At 43.6% G+C, this 16,708-nt stretch overlaps 1 pseudogene across 1 annotated transcript; it reads left to right on the top strand.

Annotated features, from left to right (window-relative positions):
* Window positions 1-741: 741 nt before the first annotated feature.
* Window positions 742-14,483, top strand: LOC143541869 (uncharacterized; annotated as a pseudogene). The gene is made up of 2 exons (XR_013136821.1): window positions 742-1,216; window positions 14,091-14,483. The product of XR_013136821.1 is annotated as an uncharacterized LOC143541869 (transcript).
* The last annotated feature ends 2,225 nt before the right edge of the window (window positions 14,484-16,708 follow it).

Below are 16,708 nucleotides of genomic sequence, written 5' to 3'. Positions count from 1 at the left end.
GTGTTTTTGGATAATCGGGCGGGTATTATCTAATCTCACACCCGGCCTATACCCATCAGATTTTGGATATACCCATCCTATTTGTTTTGAATTTCATATATACCCATCGGGCTCGGAACTTTTTTTTCCATCCCTAATTAATACAACTCATTTAGACATACTCCCGGTCCAAATAAATCGTACGAACATACTAGACTCAACCAACCAACCAACAACCGCTAACAGAAACGAACATCGCCTGAACATTATTCATAGCATGCATCACCATACGTCGCACCACGTGTAGGATAAATTCCACAAAGCTACATCGATGCGTAATATCAAACACCTGTAACGCAACCCATACGTAATTTAAAAATCGTGCACATTTTCAGACTCTCAGACACGTGTCAAACACGACATGCGATCACACACCTCACGTATTATCCTTAACCTAGACGGAGATTCCATTAAACATACACACCCACCAAAACACAAACCGCCACGTGTCCGGCATGCACTCATCCTCAAATCTCGTTGCCCTAATTCTACGCCACGTGTCATCGTGTAACATCTTCGTACGCCATGTTCCGACATTAACGCGTCACAACGTTAACCAATCTTACGTGTCATTTTCTTTTCCCTCCATGTTTTCCCATCACCATTTTAAATTCAGAAAAAAACCCTAGCTAGTTAATTCATTTTATTTTCATTTCAATTTTCAACACAAAATTAAAAAACCCTTTTTAAGATTTTGATTCAATGGTGGAGGAGGATAATGAGCTAACGTTGGAGTTGTCTATTGGTGGAATATTCGGAAAACCGACGAAATCGAACCAAAATTCGCCAGAAAATTTGAATACGCAATTGAACAGGAGGCGGAAGAGGGAGGAGAAGCTGAAGGAATTATCGGTCGAATATTCGGGTTCGTGCGGTTCGGATAGCGGTCCGTTTGTGGAGAATAAAGAATGGTTAGAGGCGCAAGTTGTGCAGCAAAATGACTAGCCGGTACGTAAAAAAGTGAAGATCGGAAACATGCCGGAAAAAGTTGGTTTAGTTTCAACGGCACTGAATGACGATGATAATAATTGTGTTTTCCGACCAACGGCATGCGGAAGTTTCAGGCCGTATCAAGGGAACGTGAAAGATGGTGGTGGTGGAAGGTGTTATTGTAAAGTGAAATCCAACGGTTGTGCCACGTCAGCATATTCAGATGGCCAATGTTCCTCTCCACAAGGTATTAGTTGAATATTAAACTATAAAGCATTAGCTATACACAATCAAATCACACACGGGTAGTTGGTACTGCTAGCAATTGGCTATCGCTTTAAGGCACGATAATACCTTAAAAAATATTTTAATTATTTAAAAATATAAAAAAAGTCATATACCGTACTTTTCCCTTACTGGTGTGTTTTTACTACGAGTCGTATTCATATTTGATCCTTTTATTAAGCGCGTGGTTTTCTAACCTATTAAAATACGAATTGCCAACCATTTTCATCATAAAAATTTAAATAATCTAGATATTCGACAACGTTATGACCAACAATTTTCAAAGTTCGATTTCTGTGATCGTAATGGTTTTCCAAAATATACTAGGTTGTTCAAACTAGTAATTTTAAAGTTAAACTTCTTGATCTAAATGATCGTCTAAGTGTTACGTGGAACATCGTTGTTTGATGGTTTTGTTGATGGTTGAAGAAGCGTGGATCGACTTACGTGTATTCAAATTTACGTTCCTCGGGTATGAGTGTGCTATATCACCGATGGTTTTCCGAGATACGAGTTCTTCCACCTACAAAACGAACAGCACCGTGAGCTTACCCCTCAGAAAGGGACAGAGGGGTCCTCTTTGGGGTAACCCTCCGGTGTGAGAATAAGATATTGTATGAGAAGATAAGAATGTGAAAATGAGTAAAGGATTCAGAATATATTTATTGCTTGACCCCAACTGTGGAGGTGGTGTGGTATTTATAGTATTAGGGTTTCCAATGATTGGGCTCAGACCCAATTAGGGCCTTTTTGGCCTCCTCCTATTGCTTCGCGCCACGTGTACTTAGGACACCTGGTGCTTTTTCATTGATTATTCTCTGACCAAGGTATTTTACCTGACCCATGTGCCATCACGTGGTGGCACATGGGTTTTGCTGAGTTGTCCACCCTTCATTGGCAGCTGTCAACATCAGCACATTCTTTATTCCTTAAAAGATACCTTCTAGAAGGTTGTCTGATGAGTACAATCATGGTTGTCCTTATCCTGATTTGGATTAGACTATTGTCTCATTTGTTGTGTTGTCCTTTATGCGCCTATCCCGGGGATGCGCAAGGTCTTCTCTTTATTCTCACGCGCAGATGTTTCATGCGCAGATGTGATATGCGTGAGCATGTGATATGCGTAAGCATATGTAATATGCGTGAGCATATGTGATATGCGCCACGCGCAGATGTGATATGTGTGAGCATATGTGATGCGTGAGCATATGTGATATGCGTGAGCATATGTGATGCGTGAGCATATGTGATATGCGCCACGCGCATAGGTTTTGGCTTTGTGTCTTCGTGAAATCCTGATTTCAAGCCTCTTGTCTATATCTTGTGGGTTGACCCGCCCCGCTCGATGTTAAGGCTGGTGCATACCCCTTCAAGCCCCCCAGTCTAATGTGTGTCTTGTCTTGCGCGAGCGAGGTAAGATAGATATTAGACTTAGTTTGCTCTTTTAACAGGGTTTGTCTTTTCTTTTTCATTTCTCATATGTGCGTTGTGCGAAATTCTATCCCTTTGGTTAAAACGAATCGTCAATGCACGTGGTTGGTTGATGCTGACATGCATCAGAGATGGAGACGTTATGTGTCAGACCTTTCGCGTGCTCGAGGTGCTACAGTTGCCTTTCACGTCTCCTCATACAGTGTCAGGAACACGTGTCGCGCTTATGTTGGCATACGCCTGCGCGTGGGGGCGCGTGAGCGTAGATCTGATCATTACTTGTTTATCTTTCTCTCCCCTGGGCCTATAAAACCAAACCTTTTGAACGGTTTTTTCTTCATCTCCATTGTCATTTTCAGAGCTTTTACTTCTTCAATTTACATTCCGATTAAGAGCCTTTATCTTTGCTTCCAGATTTCCGTGCTTAAAGTAACCATATTGTTCAATTCGCAATTGTATGTCTGATAACCCAGACACCACAATTTCCCCTAGTAAAGGCCGTGTAAAATCAGTGGTTATGTCTACTTTGAAGAAGACCGGCAAGGGTAAACGGGTTGCCGAGGCCTCGTCGGAGGAGGGAGGGAAGAACAAGGCGGTGAAGAGATGGGATGAGATTCCCTGCAAGTTAAAACAATCTGACTTTGATAATCTCGTCGCCTCTCAGGGTTTTTTCCCTGAGTATGGCTGTCTGCTCCCGGCGACCGGGCAAACGGCGGCGGATCCTCCCGCCGGCTATATCTCTTTATACTCTCATTTTTTCACCCACTGTAATCTTCGTCTTCCAATGACGAGGTTTATAGGTGCGCTCCTCCAGTTTTACGGGATTCATATATCTCAGGTTCATCCCTGTGGACTAGTGCGCATGACTCATTTTGAGTTCATGTGCAAAGCTCAGCGCGAGGAGCCCACCCCTCGGCGCTTTCAATATTTTTATAAGCCGAAAATCCAAGATTCTTGGTTCTCATTCACACCGCGCAGTCAGAAGGTTAAGTGCTGCACTGTTTCCTTCAAAAGCCTTCATGACTGGGCTGAAAAGTTCTTTTATATCAAGGCTGGTGTGATTCCCATCCGCATGACTATGCGCGCGATTACTTCCGCGCCCGCGGATGATGACGTTCTTAAGAACCCATCTGGCGGGTGGGTTAAGAAGTTATCTGCTGAACCATCCCCCGCCAGGAAAATTTGCGAGGAAGCGTTGGTGGGGGTTGGCATGAGAAAGAGGTGGATTGACAGCGGGACTGAGCATGTCATCCATGTTGATGGCTCAGGTGGGTTGTTTGTTCATTGCATTAATTTTGCGCGAGTATAATTCGTTTTGCTGATATCACCCGTCTTGTTTTATGCAGAAAGCAAGAAATACATCCACGCCGCCTATGACGAGCATACGGAAGGTGGCTCTGTCGCGCTGAGCGCTGGGGAAGTTGCTTTCCCTGATCGCTTCGATGATATGTTCATCCCTGTCGATTTAGAATTTTGTTTTTACAGCGATGCGCCTGGTAAGCCTTTGTATTTGTGCTTAGGCCCTTAGAGTATCAAATTTGGTTTTAACATTTCTGTTGCGCGTATTGTAGATGCGCTCGCTAATTATGAGTTGGAGCTTGTGGAAGAGGAAGTGGAGGAGGAAGAAGCTGAAGCGCAAAAACTCAAGCGCAAGGCTAAAGGCAAAACTGGCGTAGGGGCCAGTAAAAAACAGAAAAAAGATGATGCCTCTGTTGCCCAGAATCTTCCTCCTACTCAGGCGGAGGGACTTGAGAAAACCAAGGGTTTTACTTCCAAGTTTTCCTTGTCTTCTTTGCCTCAAGGTGTGGGCAGTCCTCCCGTCCACACGAGGTATGGTGCCGCCACCTCGTCTCTGCGCGCGGCGGACAAGGGAAGCGGTGCTGTGCCTGTTGTTTCGTCTTCTCCAACAGGTATACTTTGTTTATTTTTTGTGGTTTTATGAGCGTGATTCTGATAGTCATTAATGAAGCTTTGTTCACTCAAATGTTTGTAGAGCCGGCAACGTTAGTGGCTCAACCTCAGGCGCAGCAAGGTGCCGAGGCTACGCCGAAGGTTGTTTTGAAGTCCCCTGTTTTACCCTCGAAAAGGGGGAAAATGGACTTCATGGCGATGTTTAATTCGCGGACTGCGGTGCGCCAAGGTATTTATTGCGCTTTGATTGTCTGATTTTTTCCTTTAGTTCAAGTCATGAATCATTTCTCCTTGTTGGTTTTTTAATAGGAATTATAGCTGGCACACAAGCTGCTGGTGGCACTGCTAGCGCTGGCGTCGTTAGTTCTGCTCCTGCTCCAACAAGTACTGAATCTCCTCTCATTGGGATCACTAAGGAGCAGGAGACTATTTTACTCGCTGATCTAACAGCGTCAAGACCTCCCTCACCTCCTCCTGCGCGCAGCCCTCCTCGTGAGACTATTTTTGATTTTTCCAAGTCGCAGGAGAAGAGACCTGTTATAGAGGATGATGAGGAGGTTAATTTTGAAGATTCTGATGGTGGCCGCGTAAGCCCTATAGCGCCACGAGATTTCGTGGCGCAGCGTTTTTCTCATGGGGCGGGCAGGAGCTCACCAGCTAACGCTAACCTTTCTGCCGGTTCTCCGCAGGTATAAGTTTATTTTGCTCCGCTGTGCAGACTTCCAAATTAGTGTTTAGATAACTAAAACCTTTCTTTGCGTTGCTTTGTGTTTGTAGGGAGCCGATCACATATACCGCCCGAGCTGGAATATCACTGAAGAGAGCTCATTCCAATCCATGGGCGTATGTGAAGACTTTTGGGCTCACTCTGTTCCTCCAGCTGAAAGGAGGTTTCAAGAGGACCGCGCTCGCGTGGACTTGCTTAATGACCACCTTTTTGCTGGGTCTGCGTTCTTTGCTGCCTCCCAAGAGCTTCGCAATGATTATATAAAGGTACGTGATGCCCTTGCGGAGGCCAAGCAAAAGACTAAGATTTCTGCTTGGAATCTTTCTGATGCCCGAGAGAGGGCTGAGAAACTCCAAGCAGAACTTAGCGAGAACCGGGCAAGTGCCAACGCTGCTTTTGTGAAGCGGGGGCTTGAGCTGCAAGCGGCAGAGGCAGACGCGGCCAAGTACGGGCGTCGAGCGCGTGGCCTGGAGTTGGAAGCAGAGGCGCGTGACCAAACTATTGCACAGGTTAATACTGACAAATCTTTATTGGAGAGTGAGGTTGCGCGCCTGAAGAAAGAGCTCGATGCTGCGCGAGCGGAAAAGAATGAAGCCTTGGCGGCAGCGGCGTCTGACAAAGAAGAGCTAAAACAAGCCAAGGAAACTGTTGAGTTGTTAAACTCTCAGGTCCCTGCTCTTGAGACGTCTGTTTCTTCCCTTGCGCAGGACCGTCAATGGCTAATTTCACAGGGTGTGACTCGTTGCGCTTATGCGATGAAATACTCAGACGAGTTTCAGACCCTTGTGATGGATTGTAATGCGGCGTCGCGCTTGGTGGGTCGAGCTGAAGGGTTTAAGGATGGTTATTAATATGGCATGCTAAAGAAAAATCCATCCGACTACCCTTATCAGCTCGACGTTGTCTGCGCTGACATGGCTGAAGTGGGGGAGAAGTACCTGAATACTCCAATTCCCATCCTTGAGCAGGTATTTTAACCTTAATGAGTTTACTTGACTTATTTTCATAATCTTTTGTACTCATACTGTTCCTTGTGACTTGCAGATAGCCGCGCTTGCTGACCAGCCCGATCTTAGCGCTTTAAAGAAATTACTTGATGAATGTGAAGGGACTGGTGGCAATGATGATGGCGCGGGCAACGCTACCTCTGCCAGCGGCTCTGGCGTGGCCAGAGGACCTACTCCTGCACTATCATAATAGAAGACGACTATATTCAAGACGAACAGCTTGATTATGGTAAGTTTGGAGATGAAGAGGAGCGGGCTGCGCCAGATGCTGAGGGAGGAAGTAATGATGAGAACGATGAAGAGGCTGATATTGATATAGAGACTTGAAAAGCCCTTCTTGTTTTTTTTTTTTTTTGTATTTGTAATTTTTACCTCATCATTTGTAAATTTGTAAACTTCTATGTTTGTGGAATGAAATTTTGTTTTTCCCTTATTCGCATCTTGCGCATTCCCAATTCGTCTTTTTATATTGCATGTTTGTGCTCGTTGAATATAAGGTATGCTTACACATTGAAACTTAGACAAGGCTGTAAGGAAATTATTTTATTTAATCCTTAACAGTTGTCATATTTCAAGTTATTTTGCAATATTCTGAATATGCTGACACGTGCCTTAGCATTTCATTGTTCCTCTTTTGTGCGACGTTATCGTGCATTTATTATAGGGAATTATGAATGAGTTTTTAGCCTTTACGTGTCAGTATGTGTTACTCTGCTTATATCCATTATAATCCCATGCGCGGCCCCGACCTGAGACCTTAACAACTATGCTTTGGCATGTGCTTTGCCTTAGTTGTGCTTAGGTATTTTTATGGTCCAGCTGCGCAATACGTAGGATGGATGCTATGAGTAATTTGAGCTAAGGCTCATATTATTGAGCTAAGGCCCTGACGTTTTAGAGTTAAAACTCATTAACACGTTTGAGCTTGAAGCTCGCGCATGTATGTTTTACTTCGTTTTATTTTTAGTTTGATGTCAATACAATGTTGTCATATTGCTCAAAATTAATAAAGGGAAGTGTGAAACATGTATGCAAAAGGTAATAAAACGCATATTAAGAGAAAATAGCGCGTATCATTATTCATAATGGCTTAAAAAGCCTTGATTACAAACTTGACAACTTTTACATGAAACATTTTCTAAGTTGTGCTGCGTTCCATGTGCGCGGATCTTCTTTCCATTTAAATCTTTTAAAGCGTATGCGCCTTTTCCCAATTCTTCCGAGACTTGATAAGGTCCCTCCCAGTTGGGAGACATCTTTCTCGGGGGTATTGCGCGACTAGCTTCATTGTTTCGAAGGACAAAATCATTCTTCTTGAAGCGGCATTCTTTCACGCGCTGATTGTAATATTTTTCTAGTTTTTTCTTGTATTTGGCTTCACTGATGATAGCCGCCTCTCTGCGCCCTTCAAGTAAATTGAGATCCAACATCCTTTCTTGCTCATTATCCGTCTTACTCATCATGAGCACTCTATAGGATGGGCATCCAATTTCTGCTGGAATCATAGCCTCCGTTCCATAGGTTAGGCTGAACGGGGACTCGCCATTGCTGGTTTTGCTTAATGTCCTGTGCGCCCACAGGACATTAGGTAACTCCTCGACCCATGAATGGGACTCTCCCTCCAACCTTTTCTTCAGCCCATTCAGTAAGCTCTGGTTCGCGCGTTCCACTTGGCCATTCCCTTGAGGGTGGTATACTGAAGTGAAGACCTGGTTGATGCGCAATTCCTTGAGCCAACTGGATATCTTCCTGTCAGTGAATTGTTTGCCATTGTCGCTCACGATTTCCATGGGCAGGCCAAAACGGCATACGATGTGGCTCCAAATAAATTGCTTCATTTCCTCGGCTGTGATTTTTGCCAGTGGCTTGGCTTCAACCCATTTTGTGAAATAATCTACTGCCACTACCAAAAACTTTACTCGCCCTGGCGCTTGCGGCAAGGGACCCACAATATCGATTGCCCACTTGTGGAAAGGCCATGCAGAGGTCACCGGAATCAAGTTGTTCTTTGGTCGCATGGTATTTGGCGCATAGCTCTGACACGCTTTGCATTTTTGGATCTCTTTTAACGCGTCCAAGTACATGCCTGGCTAATAGTAACCTGCGTTCATTGCCTTGGCGACCACCATGCGCGGGCCAGCATGTATTCCACAGATTTCTTCGTGTATCTCTCTGATCATATAGCTTGCTTCCTCAGCGTCTAGGCATTTCATGAGTGGTCCAAGATAAGAGCGTCGATATAACGTACCATCGAGCAGTTCGTAGTTCTGCGACTTGTGTCTTATCTTCCTCGCCTGTGCGCGATCGTCTGGTACCTTTCCCTCCTTCAAGAATTCCATTATTGGAGTTATCCATGATGAAGGTGTTGTATGAATTACAAGAACAGACTTCGCTCCCACTGACGGGTTGCTCATTACTTCCACCCTGACATCTTTGCCAAAATGATCGAAGCAGGTTGATGCCATTTTACTTAGCGCGTCGGCGGACTTATTTTCACTGCGTGGAATGTGTATGATTCTGAAAAAGTCAAATTGTTCGGTGAGTTTCTTTGCCTGCTCTAGATACAGAGGCATGGTCTTCTCCTTGGCATCATAAAGGCCATTGACTTGTGCTGCTACCAGGTATGAATCTACATGAGCCTCTAGCTTTTTAACTCCGAACTTGTGCGCGATGCGCAAACCAGCCAGCAGGGCTTCATACTCAGCTTCATTGTTGGTGCTCTTGAAATCCAACCTGATTGCGTAGGTATACTCATGATTTTCTGGATCCACCAGTTTGAGGCCTGCGCCGGACCCTTCGTTGTTTGAAGCTCCATCAGTGAATAATCTCCAAACGTTTTCTTCATTATTGGCTTGCGGAGGGTCTACTTCGCGCTGAGCCTCTTCGACTTTTCCTTCAGGGATTTCTACGATGAAATCCGCTAAGACTTGTCCCTTGATTGCTGGACGAGGCTTATAGGTGATCGTGTGCTCCCCTAATTCCAGCGCCCATTTTGTCAGCCTTCCTGAGAGCGCGGGACGCCGCAAGACTTGCTGGATGTTGTAACCAGTCAGGACTTCAATAGGATGACCATTGAAATATCTGTGAAGCTTGAGCGACGCATGCGTTAGTGATAAAACTAACTTTTCTATGATGGTGTAGCGCGTATCAGGATCTGTCAGCACCCGACTTACATAATAAATTGGTGTTTGGATTCCCTTGCGATCCACCAACAATACTGCGCCAATGGCGCGTTCTCCTGCTGACAGGTATAACGTTAAAGTTTCACCAGGTAGTGGAGCTGTGAGCGCAGGCAGATTTATCAGACATTCTTTTATCTCACTGAAAGCTTGCTCGGCCTCAGGCGTCCACTTGAATTGGCTTTTCTTTAAGCAATTTCTCAATGTGTTAATGAATGGGGTAGATTTGCTTGCATGGTTTGCTAGGAATCTGTTAATTGATACCAATCTACCATTCAACTTTTGAACTTCCTTCATGGTGGATGGTGAGGGCATGCTGAGGATAGCCTCCACCTTCTCTGGGTTCACCTTGAAACCATCCTTGGTGACCATTACGCCAAGAAATTTCCCTTCTTCCACGCCGAATGTGCATTTGCTCGGGTTGAGCTTCATGTTTACTTCCTTTAGGCGCCGAAGGGTTTCTTCGATGTCTTTGAGCATATGTTTTTCCTCCCTGCTTTTAATCACCAAATCATCCACGTAGACTTCTAAGTTTTTTCCAATCTGCTCGTTGAAAATTGCATCCATGAATCTTTGGTAAGTGGCTCCTGCATTCTTCAAACCAAAGGGCATTTTTGTGTAACAGAAAACACCCTTGTCAGTTCTGAAAGCAGTCTTGTCTTCATCCTGCGGTGCCATTTGAATTTGGTGATAGCCCTTATAGGCATCCAGGAAACATTTGAGCTTAAATGGCGCCACAGAGTCCACCTTCGCGTCAATGTTTGGGAGGGGGTAACAATCTTTTGGACACGCTTTGTTGAGGTCTTTGAAATCAATGCACATTCTCCATGACCCATTGCTCTTCTTTACCATCACAGGATTGGCTACCCATGTTTGGTATCGTATTGGGCGAATGATATTCGCGCGCAGTAGATCTTCTACTTGCTCATTCATGGCCTTTGCCTTCTCGTCTCCCATGACTCTTTTCTTTTGAGCAATTGGCTCTACAGACTTGAATGTGTTGAGAGAGTGTTGCGCCAGGTCTCGCGGAACCCCTGTCATATCAGAATGTTGCCACGCGAAGACTGACGTCTACCTTGTGAGCAATCTTTTCATTCTCACCCTTGTGTCATCTGATATCGTAGCTCCGATTGTGATTGTTTGTTCTGGGAATTTTGGGTTGAGAATCCATTCCTCTGGCGCGTTGTTTGCCACTGGAAGCTTCATTCTCTCTTCTCGAGGTATACTTGTTACTGCGCATAAATGATCTCGATACACAAATGTTACTCCTGTTGGTGTTGGGAACCCCAACGCGCCATGCGCTGGTGACGGTATGGCGTTGAATTGGGCAATCGTTCCTCTACCCAAGATCATACTATGGCATGAAGTGGTGGGCAAGACCAGAAAGTTGACAATTTCAGCTCGCTTGTGCTTCTCATCCCCCATAGTTAGTTCAAATTGTATCTGACCTAGGGGGTGAATAATTTCGTTTGAGACACCTGAGATTGGTGCACTCACAACTTCGAGCCTTGCTTGGTCCTCTGGATCCAACTTCCTGAAACATTGCTCATACATGATGTCTGACTCACTACCGGTGTCCACCAGGACTCTTGACACCTCATAATGGGCGATGTGTGCAGTGATGACTAGAGGACTGCTGATAGACGGGCCTCCTCTGATTCTTGGAAAGATTACTTGTTGCTCGAGCCAATCTCCTTGGATTTGCGCGCTTCTCTTCCTCGATCTTTGCCCTTGCCTTCCTCCTTCAGCTACACAGATTCTTTTGAATTTTTTACTGGCTGAGGCTCCGTCTGGTTGTTCGTTCTCTGGTCTTGGGTTTTTTACTAGGTGAGCCAACTTGCCTGATTTCACATCTTTTTCGATCGCATCCTTCAAATGGTGGCATGCATCGGTGTTGTGCCCTGTGGATTTGTGAAACTCACAATATTTGCCACTGTTTGGTGGTCCCATATGGAGTAATGGCCTGGGGCTTTTAAACTGGACATTCTCTGTGCTTAACACTTGCGAAGGCGTTTTGGTGAGGGGAGTCCATATTCTTGGTAGAGGTCTATTAGGCTCTCTGCCGCCTTCCTTCTTGTCACCCTCTCCGCGATTAAGAATGTCTTATTGGGGCTGGGGTGAACTTTGTTGCGCTTGCTTTTCTGCAGGAGAATAAGTGGTTTGTTGCAACCTGGACCATACGGAGTTTTGTTTGCCCCTCCTTTCATTGTTGCGTGGTGCTTCTGTTTGATGCCCTCTATCTCTTGCTCTGTCTTGGGCAATTTGTTTTTCATTTCGCGCGAAGACTCGCGATGCTTCCATAAGCTTAGCCCAAGTGGTTGGCATGCCTTCTCTGCTCACGAGAGCTCTGCGGAGTTGATCACTGCGCGCACCTTGTATAAAGGCAACGCGCAAGAGTTGTTCAGTGATGCCTCCAATTGCAAGAGATTCCTGATTGAAACGAGTTATGTAGTCCTCAATGGTTTCATCATTCCTGCGCACGCAGTGCATGATGTCATCGGGGTCGCGCGTGTGTCTGCGCTGCTGTACAAAGTGAGCCTGGAACTTTTCCAATAGCTCTTCGAACCCATCGATTTATCCTGTCGGCAAGCTTTCGAACCAGACACGCACTGCGCCCGTGAGGCAGCGAGCAAACATGTGACACCATGTTGGCATCGTCCAGCTTTCTAGGTTTCCAGTGTTGTAAAAACCTTGTAAGAAATCATCTGGATCTGTTGTACCATCGTACTTGCCTAAACCACTTGGCATCTTGGTTTTGTGTTGAATGGGAGCCTTCGCAATGCGCTCAGTGAATTTTGAATGTTTTACCAAGATGGCTGGCCTATATGGTGTGGTTACGTCCACTTGCTCTTTCGCTTGTGGGTTGTATGGTGTGTATAGATCCATATCAGCTTTGGCTCCAGGTGCTATTTCATGTGTGCGCGAAGCTGTGAACCTCCTGCACGAGTATCTCGCATCTTCCTCATGCTGTGCACCTCTTCCTCATCACTAATATCAGCGTGTTCGGTGTGAACAGAATGACCTTTTTGTTGTTCCCTGAATGGTTTGTTTATCAAATGCGAGCCTTTGTGTTAAGTCGGCTAACTTTTTGTGTTTTACCAGCTCATTGTATTTGTCCATTAAACGCTGTTGTTCGTTTATGAGCCATTTTTTAGGGTCATTGGTTTCAACTTCCGGACCCATTGGTCCTTTTTGTTTTGTACCAGTCAGATTTTGGAACGTGAGATCGTCTGGGGGAGTTTCAGTCTGGCTATGAGGTGTTGTGTTGAAGGGATGGTTACTGGTGGTGCGCGCAGTGTCACGCGGCGCCCTCAGAACCTGATGTCCCTCATTAACATCCTCAAGCTCATTATCCTCCAGAACTTGATCATTGTTTCGAACACCGGAAACCATGGTGAAGATTTTCAGAGAGAAAACTGATGAAATAGTGGTTTTGTTGCCGTTGTAACAGGTGATGGCGCCAATGAAGAAGCGTGGATCGACTTACGTGTATTCGATCTACGTTCCTCGGGTATGAGTGTGCTATATCACCGATGGTTTTCCGAGATACGAGTTCTTCCACCTACAAAACGAACAGCACCGTGAGCTTACCCCTCAGAAAGGGACAGAGGGGTCCTCTTTGGGGTAACCCTCCGGTGTGAGAATAAGATATTGCAGGAGAAGATAAGAATGTGAAAATGAGTAAAGGATTCAGAATATATTTCTTGCTTGACCCCAACTGTGGAGGTGGTGTGGTATTTTTAGTATTATGGTTTCCAATGATTGGGCTCAGACCCAATTAGGGCCTTTTTGGCCTCCTCCTATTGCTTCGCGCCACGTGTACTTAGGACACCTGGTGCTTTTTCATTGATTATTCTCTGACCAAGGTATTTTACCAGACCCATGTGCCATCACGTGGTGGCACATGGGTTTTGCTGAGTTGTCCACCCTTCATTGGCAGCTGTCAACATCAGCATATTCTTTATTCCTTAAAAGATACCTTCTGGAAGGTTGACTGATGAGTACAATCATGGTTGTCCTTATCCTGATTTAGATTAGACTATTGTCTCATTTGTTGTATTGTCCTTTATGCGCCTATCCCGGGGATGCGCAAGGTCTTCTCTTTATTCTCACGCGCAGATGTTTCATGCGCAGATGTGATATGCGTGAGCATGTGATATGCGTAAGCATATGTAATATGCGCGAGCATATGTGATATGCGCCACGCGCAGATGTGATATGCGTGAGCATATGTGATGCGTGAGCATATGTGATATGCGCCACGCGCATAGGTTTTGGCTTTGTGTCTTCGTGACATCCTGATTTCAAGCCTCTTGTCTATATCTTGTGGGTTGACCCGCCCCGCTCGATGTTAAGGCGGGTGTATACCCCTTCAATGGTGTGAAATCAAATTCAGCTGGTGTATATTATACATGAATATTATTATAGTTGTACGTTAATTAATTAATTTATTTTTTTATTTTATGATGATCCGAGAATAATCTTCTAGAAGGTTTTTAAGTTTTATGTTATTGTTTCTTAGCTAATTGCACGTGGTGTTGACGGCGTCAATTTATAAACCTTTTTTTGCCGTGGTTTTAGGTGGTGCTACTGATGAAAGCCGAAGCAATTCAAGCAACAACTCTCAGCTGGACCAACAACCGGCAACTACTTCAAAAGCAAGTGTCGAACCACCTGACCGATCGAACCCACATGAGTCAAGTGTATTAAACCCGCCTATTAAACCCGAACCGAGTAGCCAACAACAAGCCTCGTTACTGGCCCGAATGCCATGCGTTTCAACGACCGGAAACGGACCAAATGGGAAGCCAGTTAGCGGGTTCTTGTATCGATACACGAAAAACGAGGTTAGCATCGTGTGTGTGTGTCACGGTCGCTCGTTTTCACCGGCTGGGTTTGTGGAGCATGCGGGAGGGGTTGATATCTCACCCGTTGAAACACATCACTATATTTCCGGCGGCTTTCGCGTCTTGATTTTAAGGCTTTGTGCATCGTGTTTGGTTCGATTGGTATATATACACACACATATATATAATCGAGTTTCTCGACGTAACGTTTTTTTGGGTTAAATCTTGTGTATTTTCGTTTATTTGATGGTTAATCTTGGTGTGTGTATAATGCGTTGTAGGCTATAGGTTATTTTGTTCATTTTAGGTTCATCTCTAAGTTATGTTGCTCAATTGTAAATATTGAATTTTGAAGATTGTAATGTTTGAGGGATTGTAACATTGAATGTATAAATTTATGTAAAAGTTAGTGAAATTGTTGTATAAGTGGTCATATATGTTGCAATCCTAATTTTGGACCTTCAATTCAACACGTGATGTTTTCAAGGGTTTGCCCCCTTATAAAACTTTAGATGGTGGGAATATACCCACATTAGCTAGATCTTAACATGGTGTACCATTTGTATGTTGTATTATATATCTCCGTCTATGGATTTGGACTTTAAAATTTTGTTTTTTTGTTTTTTTTTTAACTTTCATTGGAATATTCATCTATATCTTCATCTCTAAACTCAAAAGCTTATTACCCGATTGTGATTGTAAAAATAAATTGCTAATTAAGTGATATAATTAATGCTAGCATAGGTTTTGTAGAGAATATAACTATTATATAAGCTAAAACCAAATTTTATTATAGGTGGTGGTATATATATATATTTCTGTCTTCAAACCATTTTTTAATTAATTAATTCATTTAATTAAATAACAGTTTATATAATTAATTATAAATATAACTATTAATTGTAACACAAATTAATACGTCACTTCACGTTTAAATAACTAGTATTTGTTGGGTAGTCGAGTTGTTCTACTATGATCCATAAATCTGATCAAATGTTTAAATGTGTTTCTCGGTTACGTAATGCTTATTGTGTCATTGAACGTACAAGAATCGCTTAAGATTTCGAAAAACACTTTTCCTTTCTATGTTGTGTGGTTGAAGCTCGTATTCATTATTATTTTTGTTATTTGCTGGTTTCAGATTCACTTCATTGCCTCTTCAATATTGTACACTCTTAAACCAAGTGTTACGGGTGTTAGCCCCACTCCACCTCAACATTTGGTGCCAATTAAACCATTACAACCAAAGCTTGTTGAGCGCCAAACCCTTGTTCACCTCCTTGGGGCGGTAGTGCACTAACGAGCAAAGAGGTTCAAGGTGGTGGGACCATAATCAAGCGCAACCAATGAGAATCATCCATTCATATATTTATATAAATCAAAATGAACATAAACTTAATTGGTTAATTAAAACTCCTCCACTATATATGATTTATGGGTTTGTTGGTTAATTAATACATAGCTACATGGCAAGACGTGGCAACACTTTTTGTTGCTTTGTCGACCCAGGCCACAATTTGTTGAAATACATGCTTAGAGTTCTCATCAATTCAATAAACAACTATCTTCTGTTATATTAAGCTGTTTTATCTAATTATTGCTTAAATAATTTTGATGTTTATTTGCATATTATGCGAGGGCTGATCATGTGAGAGTTTGGGCTTGAAGCTCGAAAGTGTTCGTGGGCTTGAAGTTTAATGAAGTGTTTTGGGCTTGTAACAGTTTTCATGTAGTAGTTTGGGCCTCTCAAGTAGAGGTGCGCAAATCAGGTATTAGAAAAACCCAGGTTCGGGTGGAACAAGGTTCGGGTATGATCCGGTATTGGAATTGGGTGTTAAGCAATACCCTGGTAGAGTTCGGGTCGGGGTATTGGCTTGAAAAACCATATCCTATGTACCGGGTTCGGGTTGGGTATTGGACCGGGTATTCAATACCCTATTTCCGGGTATTGAAAAACCCGTTTTCCAGGTATTTGAATACCCTATTTTCGGGTATTAAAAAAAACCCTTTTTTTGCTGCGTTCTTCTGTTAACGGGTCTGCTTCGTTTTTTTTTATCCTAACTCCATTTTTTTGCATACAAACTTCAAATTTCATTCAAACATATATAAACAACTAAACAATGATATAAAAAACATATATTTTATGTGTTTTCAATTATTGTTTGGTATATCAAAAGGTGATACTCTAAACAAGTATTTATATCTGATATGTGCTCCAAAAAAGATTTGTTGGAGAACAGCTATAGATCTGTGGGCAGCCACATAGCCACTGCCAAGTGCCACACAGACACATGTGCATAAACACTAATATCCGAGTAAGCAAAAAAATCCGATTCGGGTATGCAAAGAACC

The sequence above is a fragment of the Bidens hawaiensis genome, unplaced genomic scaffold (assembly GCF_021521415.1).
Source record: "Bidens hawaiensis isolate Kalapana, Puna unplaced genomic scaffold, B.hawaiensis_p1.1 tig00012684_1, whole genome shotgun sequence".
NCBI classification, from domain to species: Eukaryota; Viridiplantae; Streptophyta; class Magnoliopsida; order Asterales; family Asteraceae; genus Bidens; species Bidens hawaiensis.
This window is presented reverse-complemented; position numbering and strand designations above follow the sequence as displayed.